Genomic DNA, 23,636 nt, shown 5'->3' with positions numbered 1-23,636 from the left:
ATGGAATTTGACTGGATAGGAATCCAAGTTGGCTTTAGAGCAACAGTACATTTCTGCATAAATAAAGTATGTTGTTTTCCACGGCACAACACAAGGTTCATGTACACACAATCATGCATTGTTGCTACCGTCTCAGAGGAATGTCTTGTGCAGAGGGCGTGGAAGTTACAAGCCAGTTCAGTGAGGTGAGTCTCTGAGTGGAATTAAACAGAGGTTAACAGAGCAGACCATGTAAGCCTACTAAATATGCCACAGCAACCAGCCGCTGAACACGACCCAATGGCTGCAAGGAGGAGAAAGTCAGTCAGAGTCTTCTCGCCTCAGCCGGCAAAGAGCTCTTTTCATGGGCCACCAAGCACGACAGAGCCAGTAAGACACAGGATTTACAACCAGCAGAACTTAACCCTCCCGCAATGAGAAAGGGAAACCCAATTTCTTATTGGGAGTGAGGGAGAAACAAGTGCTAAACCATTGATCTCTAAAAGGTTAAGGGAAGGCTAATCTATCCACAGGCATATCTACAGCGAGGCCTTCAAACAGCTCACTTTACCACAGAGTCAGTGGCCGTGTTCAGACCTGTGACAACAACTCTCCTGAGAGATCCGATCACAAGTTCAGGTCTGAACGCACCAGAGTAATGGAAACGAAATACACATCCGATCACTCAAACCACATTCAGAAGTGGTCTAGGACACATATGGCCATATATCTATTACGCTGTGTGAACACAATTGCGACCTGGACCACATATGAAGGACCGCCTCCTCACATGACGTCCTCTGAGCCACTACAGTTTCTACACGTTGCTTTGTTTGTAGTCACCGCCTCAATATCAACACTGACCACAAGATAATGACAAATACTTTTCTCAAATTGGTAAAATGTTTCTACATAGCTGCAGGCATTCATTCAGACCCTCCTAAATCACTCTCTCACGACACAAGGACACAAACACAAAACATTCTTATCACACACACCCTGTAAACTCAGACCAGGTGTGAACAGACGAATTTAGCGCTGACCGCTTGTGATCGAATCTCTCAGGACGGATGTTAACACCCAGTCTGAGCGGGGTCATCGGCACTGTCGCGGTCCTACCACCTCAGTTACCATACAAACGCTCCACTCAGTAAACAACCTCCCTCGCCACCCCTCTCTGCATGTACACCTATGAAGTCTCCCCTCATTGGGAGGGGGAGGTGTGGCTTTTCCTGTCTTTCTTACTTCCCCCTGCGCCTCCCTCCCTCATATCCCTCTCTCTCTCTCTCTCTCATTCCTCAGATCATTTCAAAGGGCCCTAGAGATCAAAGCTGACCCTTCTTTCAAAATGGACAGGAATGGGGGATGTATTTAGTTAATCATTTATTTGAAAATAGAAAAAAGAAAAAGGAAAGACCCCACCCCTCCTCTCCACTCCACTTTCTGTCTCACCGCTTCTTTTCCCCCAGCTATCCCCGTCCACCTCTCAAGGCAGTTTTGAATATGCAGAGAAAATAAGCTGGTCGTCCACTTCAGGCGAAGGATGGATGGTGGAGGCCTGGGGAATATGGAGATCCTCTGGGCAGGAACACTTGCCACTGATGGATCAACCCCTCCCGTATCAGACATGAAGTGGTGCCTGAACATCCCCTCTCTAACACTGTATCTTAAAATCACAGACAGATCCCTCATCGGCTTGATTTAGGTTCTTTGGCGAGATGCTTAAAAAGGTCCACTCGCTGTTTTTACTGCTCAACACAAGAGCAAACAATGACTCCGTCTTCCTGATCTGTACATCCCCTATGAGAGATATTACAACTACAGACAATGGGGCCGTGCAAATCAGATATATGGAGTGATTATAATACATAACACAGCTCACATCCTGTGCTAAATCATGATTAGTGCCAAATACATTTTCCAAGTGTGAGGTGAATACTCTGTCTCTGCCTCACACACACACGCACACACACACACACACACACACACAGCTGACTGGCCTGCAGCAGGAGGGGTGACCCTGTGAAAGGGCTTCGTCACACTCCCTACCCAGCAAATGGACTGAGGCCTGAGACAGCTAATGGCATAATGAGCCCACAGCAGCCTGGAGTGACATTTTTGGCCATGAGTGCAGAGAAGGCCTTAGATGGAGGAAATACTTGTACACACACACACACACACACACACACACACACACACACACACACACACACACACACACACACACACACACACACACACACACACACACACACACACACACACACACACACACACACACACACACACACACACAAAAAGGATGATGACAATGTATCCACGATGTCCATCTTTCTGACACTGTCTCTTGTTACTCAGTGATGTGTGTGAGCTCAGTCTGAGCTGCGTGCTGATGACATATCTGGGCATTAACATTCTCCTCCAGATATGTTTTTGAAGTATGTAAAAAAATTATCTTTTTAAATGTTTTTTTCCCCCCCATAGCGGCACGGTGGTGCAGCAGTTAGGGTTCTGGGTTCAAACCTGCTGACTGGAGTTAGCATGTTCTCCCTGTGTATATGAATCTGTTTTCTTCTGGTATTCTGGCTTCCTCCCTCAGACCAAAGACAAGCAGGTAAGATTAATAAGAGACTCTGAACTGCACATAGGTGTGAGTGTGACTGTGAATGGTTTGTCTCTATACGACGGCCCTGGTCCCCCCCCCCAAATTAAGTTTTTTATGCACATCTACTGGAAGCACATCTATGATTACATCCTCAATGAGAAATTTTCTAATCTAAGAATATGCCTCGCCAACCAGCGCTGCTTGAGATTAACGAGATTTCTACCTGTTCGAGCCTCAGTCAGACCCAAACGCAGATGAGGAGCCTGTTATGCACCAAAACTGGCAACTGACAGAGGTAAGTATGGTTAGCGTCTTTTAGTTGGTGATGTTGTTTGTGACTGACAGGGACTGAAACAGCATTAATGGTTGTATTAATGCAGATTCTCACTCTCGCTGTACTTGAGGTACATTCTGCCAGGGCTCCACGTGCATTCTCTTAGAATTAGGAACCCTTCCTACTCCTGACTGGATGAACTAATCCTAACTGAGTTGTCACAGGATAAAAGAGAAGCAATTAAGTCTGTAGACGACTCAATGCTAGATTCTCAATTATGTTACCAAAGTTTTGAAGCAGCTATAATCAGTGAGTCTATGTGACGTTGTGGAAACACTGTGCCAATATAGTGATGAACCTGCAGAGAGAAATTTGCAGCTCCCCTCGGCTTTACAGCTTTCCTTGTTCAGCTCTGCAACTTTACTGTTTTACTTCGCTCTCGCTGCTCTCAAAGCACCGTTTTCTGCTGCGGCAAGCAAGCTGCTGTTTTCAGCAAAAAAAACAAAAAAACACTGTGCACTACCTCCTCAGCACCAAACAGCAGACAGACACAGTTAGCGGCTCGCTGGTGAGAACTGCCGAGCATTTAGCAGTAAAAGAGCCACACCTTTCCCTCAGGAGTTGATAGAGACTGAAAACAGGTGAAAACTTTAGAAGGGAATATTTACTGCACTGCTGCCAGTTCAATGAGTCTGAGACACGCCATCAAAAGAATCCACATTTAACATATGAAAAGTTACGTATTACAGATTTAATGTTGACGTACAATCACAGAGGCTGGTTTCTGCCCTTCTTCATATCCACGTCCATGAGATTTAGATCGGCAGCACGTATCCTCTCAACTTTACGAGGCTGTTGCAGTGAGTGTGAACGCAGCCAAAAACAAAAGCTGAAAGGTTTGACAACTTCGCTACACGTCAGGCTTAATGCATCATCTGCGACTTGTGTTTGAGTTATAAATGAGAGGGGAGATCCTATCGTCTACAGCACAGGTCTCAGGGCCCCCGCAGCCTGTCAAAACAGAGCTGCCATGATGTGGGCTAAAGGTTCCTCTTTCTTTCCCTTTTTCACTCCCTGACCTAGATGTGTATGTGTGCATGCTCTGCTGTGGATACGAGCTGCATGTGTGCGGATGAGCGCTGGGTGGTCCTGCCTGATTCATCATCGGAGGTGGTGGATGCGATGCCAACACCTTCCGCCTGATTCACCTGGGATGCTACTACACCTTTGCAAAGCTTTTGGTCGTTCTGTTCCCGAAATCGAGGCGGGGACTGGAAACCACACAGGGAAGAGAGAGGGGGGGAGAGAGAGAGAGAGAGAGAGAGAGAGGGAGAGAGAGAGGGAGAGAGAGCAAACTCAACACAAAGGGACAATAGGAAAGAGCCAAGATGAGCCGTGGAGTCTAGTCGGTCAGGCAGAAGTGGGCCAAGCTTCTGTTGCACTCAGGAGATGACACACATACAGGCGAGTCCAACTGACTGGAGATGAGCCTTGCAGTCTCTTCCTTTATCTCTCTCTCTCCTCCACTCTCACACACACACACACACACACACATACAGAGTCCCCTGGGTGCTGTTTTTTTTTTTTTTTTTCTTCAGTGCTGCATGCTGATGTGGTGAAATATACAGTGAATGTGAAGCTGACTAAACAAGAAGAAGTCAGCTAAATTTCAGCAGGATGAGAGGAGGTGGGGCGTGAGGGTGAATGTACACGTCCTCACCTGACAAGACCAACGTGACTTTTGTTCCACCTCAAGTTCGAAGCGATGAAGCGAACAGCGTGTGTGCAGCTGCCGCCCTGTGCTGGAATTAACTTGTGAATTTCCATTATCTGTTCTTGATTACTCGTTTAGTCTATAAACTGTTATAACATTTTGAAAACTCTTTCTTGTGACTTCACAGAGCCCAGAATGAGATATTCAAATACCTTTTTTACTTCTTATCAAGAGTCTAAGACTCAAAAGGTATTGCCACTTGGTAGAGTTCATACCTCCGCCAGGGCCCAACAGTCGCCCTTTAAATTTAAATACACAAGATACACATTTTTTTTTATTGGATCTGCATCAACTTGCACACACTCAGACAGATACTCGTCTTCTTGGAGAAAACAATGAAAACGTTGACAATAGCAATGCTAAATAAAGTTAAAAAAAAAAAAATTTAAATCCTGGCTCCGCCCTCTTAACCAGAACCACACCAAAATACGTCCTGTTGTTTTTGCGTAATCCTGCTAACTAACTAACAAACACAGTTGAAAATATAACCTCCTTGGTGGAGGTATTGGAATATTTTAGGAGCTGGACCCACCATGTTTGGGATTTCTGCTTAATAAATGAGAATTAACACAAACAATTAACCAACTTACTGATAATTAATTTGTGTCAATGCACTAATCATTTTACTAATTCAGCACTAATAGCAATTGGAAAGGAATTACTCAGAAGTCATTTACGTCCTAGTATAATTCAGGTAAATCGAATATAAAATGCAGGTGTGATTGTTTCTCTTGCTGCCACTGTACCTCTCTGTGAGAATGGAGAGGATGAGAGGTATCGTGGTCACGGGAGCCAAAGGACAACGGCCGCCTCTTAGGCACAGGTTAATGAGGCTGCCGGATCTGGGGCCTCCTCAGGTTAATTACAGAGCAGACAGTTGTTTATTGTGTTACCATGAAGCAGCTGTCTCAACACACTGCTCATACCATCCACTGTATCTAAGCCCAGGCTCAAAACCTTTGACTGCAGATTTCATCTGTGCGTTTCGGTCCTCCGGTCGACTGCGATGCGCTGACGGCTGCTATCTCTACAGGTCGTCTCGTCTCACTCCGATAAACAGAACGCCAATTTGGCCCGGGCCTCACTAACAGATCCTTTTGTATTTGTCCTTATCGTTACAGGAGGCCACCACCCCTTTATCAACTCCTGGGTGGTACAGCTACAGGGCTTGGGCCATTCGGTCTTCGCCGGCGCCCGGTTCCAGGCCCTGATTGAGCTGACTGATCATATTTCACAACGGGGCCAACGCAGCCAGCAGAGCAGAACAAGGCCGAGCTGGTGGCCCGGGGCCCGGAGGCCCAGTGTAGAGACCAAAGCACAGCGCTGTGGGCGGCTGAAAGAACAAGGAGGGACGTCACTGCACATAAAACCTCTTCCAGGCACAGGAGGTAGCTTTAAGTATCTGTTAAAGTGACGGCTGTCAGGGTCTCGAACGTACGACTCTGTAATGACTCTTGATCAAAACACGATATGACTGGCGTGAGACATTTTGCGTCGGGGGTGCAAAAAGAGGGGGAAAAGCCTCTTGTCCTTTTCACCTCAGTGGAAGAACTGTTGTAAAATTCATAATGTAAGAAGTTTGCATGAAGGAAAATTACACATTAAGGGACAAACAGAGAAGGTCTGATTATTCATGTGGGTTTTTTTAAAGTTTTTATCCTTTTTGCCCTGCACTGTCAGAGTGAAACACATTTTTATAAATGTGCTCATAAGAAGGTGGAATGAGATTCCTGTTAATATCTCTCTGACTTAATATTTAACCTTGAGCTCACTGTATCTTTCATTTAATGAGATGGCATTTAGTTTAGACTTAATCAAAATACCATTGCAAAAGCCGCAGTGAGTCTTGTATTAAAATGAACATAAAATGTATATTTCGTGATTAAATGCATATTTGGGTTGCAGACAATAACTCTCACAAAGAAAAAAGCAAACAGATGATTGGATGGACTCACACACACACACACACACACACACACCAACACAACTCATCATAAAATAGTTTTCCCTCTCTCCAAATCTGACCAGACTATAATAAACAGGGGGCTCTTCCTGCTGAGGAGTCACACTAGTTACAAACTTTCACTGCTTTATTAAACTATTTTTTCATGTTTCACTTTCCCATAAGCGCTGACAAAATGAATTCACCCAGCTTTTAAGAGCTGAAGTGATTTTTTTTGTTTTGTCCTTCCACCAGCAAACAGCACACCCGTCTCCCGGAGGCTGACAAACTCGGTTACCTTGAGAAAGCACAGAGAGAGATTTCACACTATGGGAAGAAGACAATTTTCTATCAGAGACAAACAGATAAGTGTCCTCAGCTGGATGTTAGGATTCTGGCTGGTTTGTTTACCTCGGAAAATAGTCTCACGCGCTGAACTTCAAATGAACCAGATCTAATGCAGACACATCTGCAGCGAGCTTAGGGGGGGAAAAAAACTAAAAGACACTGCGGGCTCAAAAATAATGGATGCCAATCATCCCTGCTAGTGCAGTTTGGTGTACAGTATATAATGGACTAACAGAAATTATAGAAATTCATATACTTAACACCATGATACAATGTACTTAAAGTTTTTTTAAAAATCTCCCGAGAAAACCATTTATTCTTGTACGTGTAACTAGGGCATGAAGACAACATTTTGTAAACATAAGCCCAATTAAAACTTGTTTTTCCAATTAATTCTTATTCCCCAGAGAAGCCATATAAACATTCAGGAATTCACACAATATACAGTAGATTTTTATTAGCATTGTTTCTTCAAATCCAACACGATAAACTGGGAATGCGTCTGTGTACTTGTAGACAGGTGGTAATAAAGTCTGAGGTGTTGGGTGACCTCAGCAGCCGCCATCTGTCTCACTCCATAAAGAATACCAAAAAAAGGACGGTACATGATTCAGGCTGCAGCGGAAAACAAGAAGTGAGGATATAAGATAACACAAGTGCTCGGTCTTAAATCTTCCACGTCATCGTGTTGTGCATACGTGTAAATGGCAGAAGGACCACAAACTCCACAGCAATACTCAAACACACACAAAATTCTGGGTTAAGCGGCACAAGGCACAAGCAATGAGCGTATAGACATGACATGAACGGCACTGAACACAGAACTACAGCGTGCTTTAGGTATTCTAGGCATCTTCTTTTTCCAGATACATCTTGAAGCACTTCTGCCCCATAACCCACTTCTCCTCTATCCATCCATATGCTCAGTATATTCCAAAAAACTCATATTTTCCACAAATTACGGCTGAATATGTTTTGAAAGCTCACAAACCAACGTTAACAGGAAGAACTTTTGAATGACATATTTTACACTTCAATCATTTCTAATCATCATTTGCTTAAGCTGCTTTCAGACATGCGGCGAAGTCCAGACATTTTCCAGAAATTGTTGCTCCGAAACATTTTCCAGAACTTTTTTCTGCCAGCCCCCCTACTTAGATGTTTGGGGAAATGCCCGACTAAGCCCATGTGAGAATACAGCAGGAAAATTCACAACAAGAGAGTGGAAAGACAACAAGATTCTGGGGTTTTCTGCGATCAGGGTCAATGGCTTATAAACAAAAACCGGGCATGTCCTGCCTCCTGAATGTTCCGGACATATTCCTGTTGTTGAGAACGCGTCTGGCCCAGATAATCTCCTGCTGCGTTCTTCACATATGAAAGACAAACTCTGGGAAATGTCTGGACCCAGTGTTCTGATCATTTTCCAGAGTTCCTTGACTGAATACAGCTTTAGAAACAAGCTGATGTTTATTCCAAAACAAATGATTGGTCTCCTGAGTTATCCAAGATTGTTCAGACGGTAGGAGGGAGATATCTGCTCCACAACATTTTAACTAATGAACAAGAAACAACTGCTGAACAGCCAGTCAGGATTTTGGCCTTGAAGATTAATACATAAAAAGCTCACTCGGATTTGTATGGACTTAAATGTACAACATCCAGCCTCAGTGGGAACAGTGGGAGACGTTCTCTCTGTAACAGGATGCAATGAGCCATAATGGTGGAACCGCCACTCTCCGTAGGAAGACACACATTTCTTTCTCCCTCAGCCTCACCTCCGAGTGATTAGAGAACATCTACACACACACACACACACACACACACACACACACACACACACACACACACACACACACACACACACACACACACACACACACACACACACACACACACACACACACACACACACACACACACACACACACACACACACAGCATCGCTTTTCATATTTTACACAAGCAAACTACAGGAATCATTACCCAACATGAGCTCATCATTAACACATTCATAATTCAGTGTAATGGATTATGTAATTGCTCCATTAATCAGGGGAGCCACCCCGGCATACTCTCCTATGCATTTGTTTAATTATGGGAAATGCCTCTGTTAAAATAGATGCGCTGTTTGCAGTAGCAGAGTTTAAACGTCTCCATTTGGCCCAGTGGGGACTGTGAAGTTTAGAGGCAGCCTGGCATTGTGTAGCCCCGGGTCCTCGTGGCTCTTCAATAAAATGTGTCATGGCAGTGGAAGGAAGAAACGAAAAAAGTAGGCAAAAGGGCAAATACCTTTCAGGAAAGCGGTTGTCAAGCTCAGTGTTCACTTAAGTCGCGTAATGTATTGACATTTGCTGCCAGCGTCTGCGTGATGAATATTCCAGTTATATATTAGACTGGATGTGTCTGAAGAGGATTTAAGACACAGAGATACGGAGGTACTTGTCATCTGATTCTAACAACTGGCATGACTTGTGAGAACTTAATCCAACACTGTCATCAGCTATTTGTCAGGGAAAAAGAGATGGAGGGCTCCACACCTCCTCCTCCTCCTTGACTATTGTTGGAACCTCAGACTGAGAGTCTGTCTGCAGTCTTTCTGCAGTTTGAGTGACATTTGACTATCATCACCGAGGGACACTGTGTATTTTGGTCTTCTCATCTTTGTCAAAAAGGTCAGTGACAGCCTGAGCCCCTCGTTTCAGTCCTAAGTATATTGAGTGCTGACAGGAAATACCAGCCTTCGTTAATTAAAAACAAAAAACTGTTGTTCCGTGAGAGAAATCAGTCTGAATATATTGCAGCACGCGTCAGTCATTTTTCTGCTTTCCTGCTCCCCACTCACTAAATGCCAGTAAGAATGTATACGTTGGCAAATAAAAGAGATTAGGTCAGTCGCTATTGGTGGGTTGCTGAAACAGGCCAACTTCAAAACAAACTTTCATCATCACACATAACAGTAAACTACTGATATGCAAATCTGTGGTTGACCCTCGCGGTCCACCGTCGCTATATCTCGACACAAGAGGCGTGATCAGGTGTCACGGTCGCTTTATGCAGTTTTTTGTCTCTTTCCTCAGAGGGACAAGAAACTGCAGGGATATATATGAGGTCTCGATGGGAACCAGATATTCCAAGATTCAACATTTGGTTGTACCATACCACAAATGCTAACTTGCAAATACAAATTTAATCAATTGAAATCTTATTAATGAATCTTTCCATCAATAAGGACTGACCCCCACGGCAAACCTCTTGATCCATAGGAAAAACTGAGTCCTGCTGTTCTAAGGCCGATTGAAAAGTGCATTGGTCTCGTTTTTTTTTCTCTCTCAGTTTTGCAGCCATTTGCAGATGGACCAAAAAGCGAATATTGGACTCTGGTTCAGCAGAAACCACAAATCCAAATAGGACCCAGAGTGATTGGCCCCTTCAGTCACTACCTACACAAAACAAACAACTAAATGGTTTGTGGTTACTGTCAAGATGCTGGCAGAGCTTCACAAGGCTTAAAGCCTGCTGCCAATAGCGCAGGCTGAGCCAAACAGAAAGACGGGGAGAGACACGCACAGAATAAAAGATGGCAAGAAATGTTTTTCCATTGTGAGGAATGCACATGTAATGCTCGAAAAAAGAAAAAAAAAAAAGAGAAGAGCTTACGTATTCACCTCGTTGAAGTGACATTTAAATAAGCAGGAGCCATTTTCTCCCACAATCCCTCCATCCCTCCCATTTCTCCCGTTGCCTCTGTGCCACTGTAATTTGAAGCTGTCACAAACAAATCCTTCCTCACACACCTTTCCAAATGTCAGGTTTCGTCAGGCTGAGGATGGCAGCCTCCAAAAATCAGGCCCTTGGAAACTTCTGTCAGGCAAACACAGAGTTGTTCCGAGATCAGATGCAGGATTTATGGGCGTTCGCCATCCGCTCCTCGCACAGTTTGATGGAGTAGGGGGGAGGACTCACTGAGCTACTGATGTAACAGACTCACTCGAACTGCTCAGCATTCACACATGGGTTTGTTTTTTACCTCCGCCAAGGAGGTTGTGTTTTCACCCCGTCCGTTTGCTTGTCAGCAGAATTACGCAAAAACTACTGAATAGAATCCCATGAAACTTGGTGGAAGGATGGGACATGGGCCAATAAATAACCAATTCATTGTTGGCATAGATCTGCAAGTTTTCATCTCTTTCTTTAACATCTTTTTCCCAGGGAATAATTAATGGATCTTATACAGTATATTCAGGGAACTGACACTTTTGTCTGAGTGTAGATGGACTGATGGGAATAGGCAGTGGTATGAGTGCCATTCTAGTTTTTACAGGTCTGGTAAAGACAGTGATATCCATAACTGGCTGATCCCTTATCTCCTCTACCCAAAAAAAACTGCCTGAACATGCTGTGCCTTCAGTAAAACCTGTTCTGCCATCATTTGACTCCTAAACCTGCAGGAATTGGTCTGATGTTGATCAATGCATTCATTATTATTATTAATGGTGTACGACTCACCATGACAGCTTCCCCCGGCAAATAGATCCACCACAACACTATACCATAGATTTCTACACGTTACCCTAACAATTGATACAATAATTATAATTGTACACAAGCACACTTACAAAAGGTTAAATTTGGTACCTTGTTGTACCATATTCTTATTACATGAGGGAAGCTGTGCACAAAGCCTGGCTTAGGTCAGCGGCAACAATTCAGTGACGATGCATTTTAAGATTTAACATAATTTTAATAACCTCTGGCACGAAGAAAGTTAACGAGAAACTGTTAGCGGAGTGTGCAATCTCAAGAGTCATTTTACTGCCCAGCCAGTGCGGGAATGAGATGAGGGAGAGCAAGAGGAGCTAATCAGCTCTTACTCTTCAGTGGCATTTCATGCACTGTCTGCTACTAGTTCAGTGTGCGCCGAGCGTCAATAAGTCAACACGCCGCTGTGGCGCGAGTGGATCCACACTCCTCAGCCATGACAACAGGGACACGTTCTGTCTCGCGAGTGCAAAATTAAATTATTTTTTGGAGATGAAGTGTTTGAGGGATAAAATGAGTCTGAGATTAACGCAGCGAGAGTAGAGACAAGAAAAATCTGACCTCTACGACAAGACCTGGTGTGAACTGAGCTGCGGAAATCTGTATTCGTTAAGACACAGCTCATGAGTGCCGTCCGCTCGCTGCACCTTGCATAAGATGCTTTGCAAATAGATGTGGTGGGTGGGTGCAGGGAGGAAGAGAGTTTAGAGGGGAGGAGAAAAAAGCTTCTCTTCTGTCTTTTTTTCGTTTTTTGAAGAAGTTCGAGCTGCCATCCTCTAATCTGTGCCATCGCAGCTGCACATTGTGTGTCAGCGTGTCCAGAAGGCCAGACTGGTTTTGGGCTTTTTTTAGTCCCCCTTCTTTTCTCTTCTTCGTTGCCTTGCATCAGGCACAGGATCTGAGGCTTTAATATGGCTGCCAGTGAGGCAACAGCCATTTAATAACAATGCAATAGTTCCTCACAGCGGTAGTCCAGTGTCGCTCGTACACCCCGCAGTGTGCAGATGGTACATTGTGGTTTCCAAAAAACATTCTCCTCTCTCTCTCTCTCTCCCTCTCCTTTCTCCCCCAGCACACACTCTGCCCTTCTACTCAGCAATACTTCACTCTCCTCTTGGTAGAAACAACACACAATTGCTCGACAGCCCATGCGGTCTTCTTTCGTAACAGGTCAGCTGAAGTGCCCCTCCCAGAGGTGGTCCGGGGTGTTTGTGTGTTTGTGTGCGAGTGTGGTTGGCGGTAAGCCTCTCGCATGTGCCTCACAGCCTCCTGCAGTGGGGGACATCTGGAGGAGGAGTAACCGTGTACACACAGAAATGAAGAAGAGTTCAGGCCTGATAATATCGCCCTCCAAGGACATAACTGGCTTTCATTAACATACAAAGGGGGGATATGGCGGTGGAGATTTATTCAAATCAACATGGCTAATGTTTCCATAAGCCAGTCACCTTGCCAAGTTACCCGAAAACTCATTCTCTCCGTCAATGGCCCTTCCCCCCGCCCCGACTCGCCGCCGAGAGCAATTAGGGCACATTTTGATGAAAATGACCGGTAATTCAGTGTAAGGAAAAAGCTTCAGAACAACCATTTCACAAGGTAGATGTTCATTATGCGCCAGCAGGGAAGAGGCTCCTCTTAATAGAGTGCCAGCCATAAACATCCCTCATCATCACCGGGCCCGCCATTTGATCTCACCTCTGGGGTTTCTGCGCCGGGCATCTTCATTCATTTCTTCTGTGTTTCACTGAGTGTTTACTCAGTAATGGACTCTGCCCGGAGAGTTGTTAAGGGGGAACAAAGTGAAAGTGCCCGACACTCTGTTGTGGCGGTGATTAACGAGCAAATTAGAAAACAACTCCAGGTCACCTTCTTTAACATTGTGATGGATGATCTAATGCTGGAATCTGATAGCTTTTGTTTTCGGTGAGCTAGAACCTGGAACGCAACAGTGCATTTCCCCCAAAACTCTGCAATCAATAAACACTGTTGTGTAAATAACTATATAGTAGGAAACTGAGATGCTGTATGTTTTTGATATTACGCATCTCACTGATGGGTGTGCATGCGACTGCGTCCACCACTGTCTGCAAAGCCTTAGTTAGCACTGCCCTAGTTCAACTGTGTATGTGCCATCTCTCCTGTCATAGGCAGTTTACAAGACTGGGAACGAGGTTTGCCATCTGTCCCACCTCGACGGGGTGCACAGAGGGACGTTTTGCACAGCTTTGGCATGCCTGACTTCCCCTAATGCTGCACAAATGTTTAGGGACATTACATAAGCAACGAGACCTTCACTCGGGTGGAGGGGCGATGGAGGTTTTGTACGTGTAGAAGAGGAGAGAAAGCAACTAAAAAAAAAAAAGATCAGAGAGTGAGAGAGCAGGCCTGGTCATTTTCATTCTCAGACAATAGCACTAAAGGCCTATTGGTGTTGCTGTAGCATACAGGTAGAGGATACAATACCAAGACGTCAAGTCAGACAGCCTTTAAATCCAAAGACGGCATGTGGAGAATTTTCACACCTGCAGGGTTGTATAACTATGTATTCTTGGTAATTTTGCTCTACATATAAGGCTAGATCCACACCAATACCTTTTAGTTTTTAAAATACATCACTTAAACTATAATTACACCATCACTTTTACTGCTACAACCATTGGAGACCTTTGGAAAGGCTGCTCGCCGCCATTTAGTTTGAAAACGCTGCTCTATCTCGTCGTCATTCCAAGAAAAGAAATCCTTGGTCTTACATGTTGCCGTTGCTGCTCCTCGTTAGTAGTATTTTTGCAACTAAACCACCGAAGTAGCGGTGTAAAGGAGAACATCGGCTTCCTGTAGATTAGTGCGATTAGTGTAAATTCAGCCTAAATTCCTGGAGGTAAACCACAAACTGTAAGGTACCTGGTAAGTGAGCTTGCTTTAATAAAGGATATTGTTGCAATGCATTGTCGTAAAAGCATAGGACCACATTTTTTTGCCAAACATTCCTACTTGCGACAACATTGAAACTTCTTTAACCTTTGGAAATGCAACACAGTGATATCACTTAAATTAAAGATTGAGCCTTGTGGTGTTTCACAGTTGCTGGACTGAATAAGCTTGAAAAGTTGGCCAAAGTGGGAATTCAGTGAGAGGAGTATCAGACCTAACAGGGAGGCACATAGCAGTAAGTACAGCACAGCCAAAGGAAAAAACATGTGCACAACAAATGTCCTGGGAGAGGTTTTAAAATACTGAGACATGTTGCAGTGGACACCTGGAACCACATTTGTATGCATTTCTCTCCTTGCTCCTCTCGCAGGGAAACTAGATGAGATTTCACTGGAGTGTTAAAGCAGCCACCGTGAAACAGACAGGGCATGTAAATAAAGAAAAAAACGAGAGGAGGTAAATTCATCCCCTACATTTTACTCACTGCTTTGACAACGGTAATATATACTGTTAAAGTGGAATGCTAATTTACAAGCACGCAAACGTTTGCTTACATTTACTCGACCAACAACCCAACCGTGAACGGACCCGTGAAGCCGACGCAGTGTGGGAATCCTCACACATGACACAGCCCACAGTGGCCAAACTCATACACTGCAGAGGAACAGTACCAACTTTAGGGGCGCTTTTTAGATTTTCTGAAAAAGTGTAACACAACATCTCCTCTATACCTGGCGACTGTATTTTCTCCACCTCAGACAGCCCATTTTGTATTTGATAATTTTAGCAAACTAAAAAAATGTTACCTCTACGTGTGAGCTGTGTGCAAAGTTAGATTTTTATAAATATATTACATGTCAATCAATTATTTACAGATATAAGCCTGCTGTCACTGAACACTGGAAACGACACAATGTCGTCAACCCTGGTTCAGTGATGGATGCTTCTGAGACCCGGGTGTAATTCCTGTCTGCACTTGGTTGTGCATTCCTCAATATATATTTGCAAATTTCAAAAAGTAAAAAAAAACTAAAACAAGGGGGAGTCGTGTCTTTGCTCCTCCTGCACAGCGGGTGCTGTTATCCTGAGGGTGAGGGGTAGGGGAGGGGGTTGCATGAGCCTTATAAGCCTCCTCCCTCCCTGTCAGGTGAAAAGACACGGCCGTCACATGGCTCGCACATAGCAGAAACAACAGTGGCAGTATGAGGGAAGTGGCCGTACCAAATCGGAGACAAAAGGGGGGAAAGGGGAAATTACTTGGATGTGATTAGCTACGGTTAAAGTCACAAGACCATATAGTAATGTTGAGAAATAAAAACATTTTCACCCACATGTCATTGTGTTGTGTCACCTCGCCTGAGAGGAAACCCCTATATAGCAAATCAGCTGAATTTACATAGATCTTTTAACTGAGAAGGTCGGACTGAGAAGACTTTTTGGCTGCTGGAATTTACTGTGAGCAGCGTGACTGAACTTTATCAAAGGTTCATGCGCCACATGATGTTCTCAAATTCCATCCTCGGATATTACAAACCCATAGAAATCCATGCAACTTTCTGGATTTTGTGGGTAACCTATAAAATCAAATCTTAAAAGGATTTGTACATTGTTGATAATTTCAGTATATATCTGAGCTGCGTGTTCCATTGGTACCAATGTTGTGGCATATGAGGAATGAGATTTGCTGAAAATGATGATCTAAAAATCATAGCAGGCACAGTGGTGAATAAACACTGCCACCGGTGATACCACCCCCTCCACGAAAAAGCCTACAACCCACCTACTTACTCCCTGTGCTGACCTCAATCACAGATTTTATCACTTCCTCGTATTACACACACCGTCGGGTTCCCCCGTGTGCTCGTTCAAATGTGTCTATGTTAATGGTGCCGTATGAGATGTGCACACATTGCATGGAATTTGCCAGAAATCGAGACAAGGCAACAGCTTCATTAACCAGGCTGATATACAGATTCGCGGGGATAAGCTGCAGATACTGTGTGATAAAGTGTGGAGTGCGGCCGGCTTCTTAGGCAGCGAGGGATCTCTCTGCTGCTACAGCGGTGGTCCTTCTCCCTCCTCGGTAGCCTGCAATTAATGGTGCACGGTGATTTTCCTGGAACCCCCCCTCCCCGATGTGCGTTTGCATGTATTCATGTATGTCCCTGTTTCTCGTGTATGCCGGGATGTATGAGAGAAAGCTAATTTTCTCAACCGCGCACCACAAGGATAACCACTGAATTTGTATTCAGTAATGAGGCAGGGTCCGGGAATGATGGGGAATATGTAAGCATGCATCATCTCCCATAATTCCATTTAGCAGGCCTGTAAACACTTATACATGCAGGTGGTAGTTACGGTAGCAAACCCCCCCCACCCCCTGCCCTCAGCTCTCATCAGGCTCACACATCTCCAAAGAAACCAAGGGCAGGAGAGGAGGAGATATTGCAAATCACATTATGGGACATGAAATTAATCCACCCTCCCCAAACATTTGGCCTTCACACAGTTTAACCTTGAAACTGCCTTTTACTGCCTCGCATGAGGACTTCATAAAACCCCCTCCACCACATCCAAAAGAACGAGTCTGACATTACAACAATGGCTCTGCCGAGGCAATTATTCAAAAGGATCCTTCACCGTGCCGATGATACGTTGTAATTTCATTTCACTTATGTCTGTTTCATAATGTAATACACAATTGAGCAGGGGCACTTTACGTCCCAAAAGACCACTTCCTCTTTAAGATAATAAAGGCCTTTTGTGCTCGCCTTTGAGAAATCCTTGGTGGATTATGAGAGTGTGTATTCAGGAGCACATCAATTAATATGCATTAAATGAAAGAGTATTAAGTTGTAAGAAAAATAATTAATAACTCAAATTGCTGTGCCGCTGCTCTGCCCGACGACATCACTCCTTCATGCTAACGGGGCCGTCTGACATCGCCCGCAGGGGCCGAAGTACAAGCCTTACGTGACCTTTCACGCGGCTGAAAGACGTCGCACTACATTACATGGTCACCGCGCTCTCGAGAGTGGTACGACCCAAACACACAGAGTGACTATTACATCCAATCCTGTAACAGCAGAAAACTTCCCATCTGCGAGCCAACACTGAAACCACAGAGAGGTTCCGCTCCACTAGTTTCAGTCAGAGTAAAATACATCTGTTTGTGTTGGGGAATACTGTAGATCTCTTATGCCGGTCCTATCTCTGGATCTTGTCCCTTTGTACGGTGCAGAGAATAGCAACTGGCGCGGGGTTCCACTTTTTCCCCCCTGTTACCATGAAAAAGACATCCGCAGCTCCAATTATCCTTTACCCCCGTGCAGCTCCACAAAACACAATCGCTGCCACTGTCGATGAAATTATAGCGATGGTGGAGTAAGCGATGACAGGGGGGAAACTCTAACTGCGCGCCCCCACCACCACACACACACACACACACACACACAGACACAGACGCTCACACAGATGCACACTCACTCCATGAGCTGAAAAACAAAGACGCAGAATGCCTCCGGAGAAAAACAGAGAAGCAAAGAAATGGGAATGACAAGCAAAATGTTTCTTTTGAGATATCTCTCCAATATACCATCTCTAAAGGTTAGAGGAGTTTTGAAGCCGTGAGAGAGGAGCTCCGGCTGACTGATGACGCCTGTGGTTGCTGTGAGTAGCGGAAGATACTGAGCCGTTTCCACCGCGAAGCTCTGTTTTCAACTTATTTCGCTTTGACCAAGAGCGATTTCACAGCCAGAATTACCGTCTTGATCAGTTTACAGCGCTACCTCTCCCGTGTTTTTTCTTTTTCAAAAAATATCACTGTGGCTTTCAGCTAAATCAATCTTGCCTTTGGTTGGAGATAATGAGCGTGTTCGCCAGGCTTCAAATGAACACCGTTGCTCCGGGGCTCCTTAGCTCAACACAGTCACATCACGCAGATACTTTTGAGGAAGGCAGAAAAAGAGAAGTCTCAGCCTTCAGAGACCAATTAAAAACACATATTCAAATTGACCTAAAAGAAGCGCAGTGAGGAATTCATTTACAGTGCTGCCCCGTCCCCGCAGCTCCGCTCGCTGTCAGGTTCATCCCAATTGTTTTCAACTCTGACAAACAAACAATCTCAACAGAGTGCGGGGAAGAAAAAAAAAAAGAGTCAGTCTCATCTCTACAGGATCAAAGACTTTATAGAGAGGTAGTGAGCACACAGAGATATACTAATTTTCACACAACATGCGCTTGCTTTCATTCAAAGGATGCTGAGGCAGGATTTACCAGCTCCGTAGCCCTGTATGCATACATTAGTTGATGCTTATTAAAGACCGTGTTGAATATTAGATCCTTATCTCTGCCACAAGAAAAGACTTGCTACAAAGAAAGGAACCGCATGGAAGATGGAGATATTTGCTTTCTCTATTGACTTCATAATGCTGTAAATATTGGAATTAAATGGTATAACCATGACGTGTAAAATAAACATGCGTTACATTATTGTAACATTATTAAAATGCTGTGCGACACCTTCTGCTTCTTCAGATAGAATTAATTAGGGCTGCAACTTCTTCTTAGTTTTATTATCTATTAAATGGCCAAATGTTTTACAATTATACAATTTTAAATGTTTTAAAAACAGCTAATTTAAGAGGTCGGAACGAGCAAACATTTGGCAGTTGTGGTTGATAAATATGTATTTGATCAAGGAGAATGGCGAATACCTCCGCCAAGACTGAACAAGTTTGTTCTTATTAGTTATCGTACAAATATAAAAGAAAAAAGGACGTGGTCTGATAACGATGTCTTAATCTGCATCCGCGCCAAAATTTGATGTGTTTGGTGGAAACCATTAGTAGTTTTTCCATAATCCTGCTAACAAATAATCCAACACTCAGAGAGCGCATAGCTCCGCCAAGGCTAACAACCTCTACCAACAAGTTAATGAAAGTCAAAGTAATATTCCTGGATCCTCCCGCTCCTCCAGATCGACTCGAAAATGTATAACACCTACACAAAATTTCACTGTTTAAGAAAGTGAAAAAAAATATCCTGGATCTGCCCTCTGAAGCAGATCCACACCAAAATTTGAAGACTTCTACAATTGATTCATTTTCATCCGTTCAACTAATTTGAGCAGTTACACTTGTTGAGGGGACAAGAAAAAGAAAAAGAGATGAAAAAGTCCAGGTAGCTCTCCAACACAGCACCAGTAAGAATTTCTTCCATGACATATTTGGTACCACAGCCCAGCAGGTATAAGCAGCGACTGAAACATTCCCCGTCTCTCTTCCCCAGCACTTCCAGGGAAGCTGCTCCCATAAATCCCTCCTAATGGTCACTGGCGAAAGGGTGAACTTTTTAACACAGAACTTAGCGGCCACTGTTATTCACCCTTAGAGTGAGCGTCTCGGGATGATGGATGGTAATAAATATTGCACGGGGCTAACAGAGGTCCCCTCAGAGACATTCAATTGCCTTGAGTGATAGGGTGCTGCTCGGCAACACGGGAGAGGATGGCAGAGGGCAGGCTCTTCACGGGGTCGGCTAACTGAGTCTGTTCAATTTCCTCCCTGGAAACACAACAGTGCCCATTCTAAATTATAACACCGCCTCGCAATTGGGGGAAGGTAAGCGGGGAAAAATGGAAGGGGGAGAAAAATGGTGCCATCTTAACTTATGTATGGCAAGTTTGTTGATTATGAATGAAGTCTTGACTGTCTGGAGGAAGAGAAAAAAATACACCGTGGACCAGTAGTGATTGTGAACGTACCTGGCATGTGAGGAAAAAGAACAGCGCTCAGTGTTATGGCCACTTTCCTGCCGCGCTTGTGACCGGAGCAGTTTTAATGGAGCTTTCCGACAAGGGAGCTCTGTTGTGCCAAGCTGCCCAGCATCTTAAACGCTTCCTTAACAATGGCCAACAACACATCTGTAGCAGTGGCCTTATATTCCTGCAGGCACAGACACACCCACACACACACACACACACACACACACACCAGCCTCATTAATACAGACACATGATCGCCCATAAGACAGACAAAGAGCTGCTTTACCGAGGTCATCACCTGTTCAGCTCTCAGGCATCAAATAAATCATCTTGTTGTTAACTTTGCTAGATTGTGACTGACTTGTATAAAAAAAATGTATAAGAAAAAAAATCAAGGTTAAAAATTCTCTCATCAATTCAAACAACATCACTTTCTTAATCGGTTTTACCATGAGTACAGAAATTATCTTAGTTAACGAGAAAAAAATAAATTAAGAAAACTCTAGTTCTTCATTAATCCAACATGTGTCCTGTTGTCATGTTTTCTCAGTAATCAGTAAATTAATTAGCCCAATAATGTGTAAGAATACTTTAGTGTGTGTAATTAACAAGTTAACACGAGGCAATTAGCAGCTCATTCATACAGTGTCAGCACACGACGGCGACTGTAAACATACGATGATGCACTTTCCTGACTCATTTCTTAAGTTTACACAATCTGCGGTGGCGCTAAAGCCTCATCGTTAAAAAAAAGTTTAATCAGCTCTGTGACTATAACCAAGAGTCAAATTCTGAAAAGTGTAAAATAGAAATGAACCCATTTCTTTGGCCTGGCTTTGTACGTTTTATAGACATTATTTTATTCCATCTATGGGGGATTTCACACCTTCCTTGTTTGGTCCTAACATTCAGACTTTTCAGTTTAATCCAAATCAAGAAAACAGGTGTGAAAGTGGCCTAAAACAGATGTCAGGACCAACTGACCAAAATTTTTACAAACCAAAAGAAGGTGGTCTCTTTCCACATCAAACTGAACCATGGTTGGGTTTGTTTGCAGAGTGAAAACAATAGTTTGGACCAACTGCAGGAAGTTTAAACAATAGAAGAAGAAAAAGAAGCCGAAGTGTTTTTTGAAGGGTTGCTTGTAGTCTTTGCCTCCAACGATATGTTTGAAAGACAGAACGTTTGTAAAAGCATAACGGTATCACAGTGGGAAAAAAAATTTACAAAGTGAACTGGTTCATTCATGTTCTCCATTGAAACGGAGAGACTACTTTTTTCTATGCACTTTATTCAAAAAAAGTTAGTAACTGGATTGACAACGTGCCAACGTCAGACGCACGCCCGTCTACAAACTAATCAATGCCAAGTAGGAGACACATCCTACGTAGGGGCTGACGACAGGATGTACATGTGTCATGCAGAAGTCTTTACTCCGCCCCCTTAACTGCAATGGGAAACCAAAGCAATGCATGAAATGTAAACAATATAACAAACATGAGCCTTGGTTCGGACCTTGGTCTGGACTTTCACGTGTGAAAACGTTTTAAATTGTATCCTTTCATTAATATTATTAATGTTAATGTGTTTTTATACCATTTCATTGAGTGTATTGATTCGATTTCTTGCACTTTAAAAAATAAATAAAATGATGTGTAGCCTTTTTAAATCTATTTTATAATATTTAATTGTCAGTATTTTTATTCTTGGCTCATCAGTCAATAACCTGTATAAAAGGTGCTACACAAATAAAGTTTGTTTGAATGATTGAAGCATGACTCCAAAAAACTGTCTGTTATTTCCCTTCTGGGGTTTTTTAAAGTGACACCCTGGAGCTTTCGTGGGGGGGGGGTTCACGGTGGGGGCATCCCAAGAAAACACAAGGAAAGAGCAGTAGGGTCAGTTTCACTTGCATGTCACTCACTTGAGAACAAGAGGCCTCAGGGGGATGAGCGTTTATGTTGACAAGCTCCTAACTCTGTAGCACTGTGCCGGATTCGAGCACCTGCAGAGATCCTTTTAACTCCACACTCCTTCCAGGTGGGGACGAATGGGATCGGGAAAAAAGTTTTTCGTAGCCTCTGGTGTTCTACAATGAAAAAATGGTGCTGGATGCAAAAAGGTCAGTGAGACTGTGATGCAGCTTGGACAGCAGATGTGCTACAATGTGATGACTTGTCCTGTGATCATTTCTTTTTTTTTTTAAAGATGCATGTCTGGAGATTACACATGATGACATCTTTCACAACATTGTTCCGACTCGGGTCAAGTGTGAATATTGGAGGATTTATGCACAAATGGCCTCTCATACACACATACAGTATGCACAAACAAAAAATAATAATAACAATGCACTTCCTATTTTTCTTTGAACCAACACACTCTCAGCGAACGGGGATCTCTCGATGCGTGAAAGAACAATGCCAAGTCCTAGCAGAATACCCTTGTGAGGTAAAGGTGAGGGCAGCGCTGGAGGGGGGGGGGACACGGGCTATTTACTATCCGTGCCAAACATTTGACACTTAATACCAGGTTTTTATCTTACGTGGACCGAGATAACGCCCCCCCCCCGCCCGTTCCCCCTCTCCCATCTTCATGGCGCAGTAAGGTGGACACACACATGGTCAAGGCGAGCTCGCGTATGCGGACCCGGGGAACCGAAGGGAACAGCAGCTCGTCACGGTCAAAAGCTGAACTAAAAACGTGCTCAGTAATGCGGCTCCTACCTGGATGATTGGAGGGTCTGGTCGTCAAGTTGGGAAAAAAAGCCCCGACTTCTTTTACGCGCACGTCGGCGGCAGCATCATCCGCTCCGGGGCAGAGCCTGTGGAAGATTTGGGGAGTAGACTCTGATTCCACCTTGTTAATCCTCCGTGCGCCGCGAACACGTCTCCTCCTCCTCCTCCTCCTCCTCCTTCTTTTCCTGCTTTTCTTTCTTTTTATTCTGCAAAGAAACGACCGAGTGGTAACCCACCAGGGCACAGAGGCTACAATGTGTTCATGCGCGTCCTTGTTTACGCAAATTACGACCGAGGCGAGCGTAAACGCCGAGTAGGTGTCTGTCCAACTGTTTCGCTGCTTTATTTTTTTCCTCCCTCTCTCTCTCTCTCCCTCCCTCTCTCTCTTTTTCTCCCCCTGTCTTTGGCTGTAGTCACACTGAGTCTCACTCTCTTTCCCCCCCTCTTCTTTATCAAGGCGGGGTCTTGGGTCGTTTAAACCAATGACATAAACCAAGAAGAAGAAGAATCACGCCCCTCCTCCTCCTCCTCCACTTCTCCAACACACACACACACACACACACACACACACACACACACACACACACACACACACACACACACACACACACACACACACACACACACACACACACACACACCTTCTGTTCACATGCTTAGTAAAATATTATGTGATCAAATGGGAAATCTTTGTTTTAGTCATTTTATCATTATTTATCAGAGGAAATCTTCTGAAAGA

General features: G+C 44.1%; 1 protein-coding gene across 2 annotated transcripts in view; it reads right to left on the bottom strand.

The window, feature by feature from the left end:
* Positions 1-23,265, bottom strand: part of ctbp2l (C-terminal binding protein 2, like) — a 98,395-nt gene extending 75,130 nt beyond the window's left edge. The window contains exon 1 of one of the 2 annotated variants that reach the window (XM_035145102.2): positions 22,886-23,265. The gene's annotated coding sequence lies outside the window, so the exon portion shown is untranslated. The remainder of the gene's footprint in view (positions 1-22,885) is intronic. The other variant, XM_035145103.2, reaches the window with a different exon arrangement.
* Positions 23,266-23,636: the final 371 nt, after the last annotated feature.

Source organism: Hippoglossus stenolepis, chromosome 21 (assembly GCF_022539355.2).
Source record: "Hippoglossus stenolepis isolate QCI-W04-F060 chromosome 21, HSTE1.2, whole genome shotgun sequence".
Taxonomy (NCBI): domain Eukaryota; kingdom Metazoa; phylum Chordata; class Actinopteri; order Pleuronectiformes; family Pleuronectidae; genus Hippoglossus; species Hippoglossus stenolepis.
The sequence above is the reverse complement of the archived record's forward strand: the minus strand, read 5'-3'. Positions and strand labels throughout refer to the sequence as shown.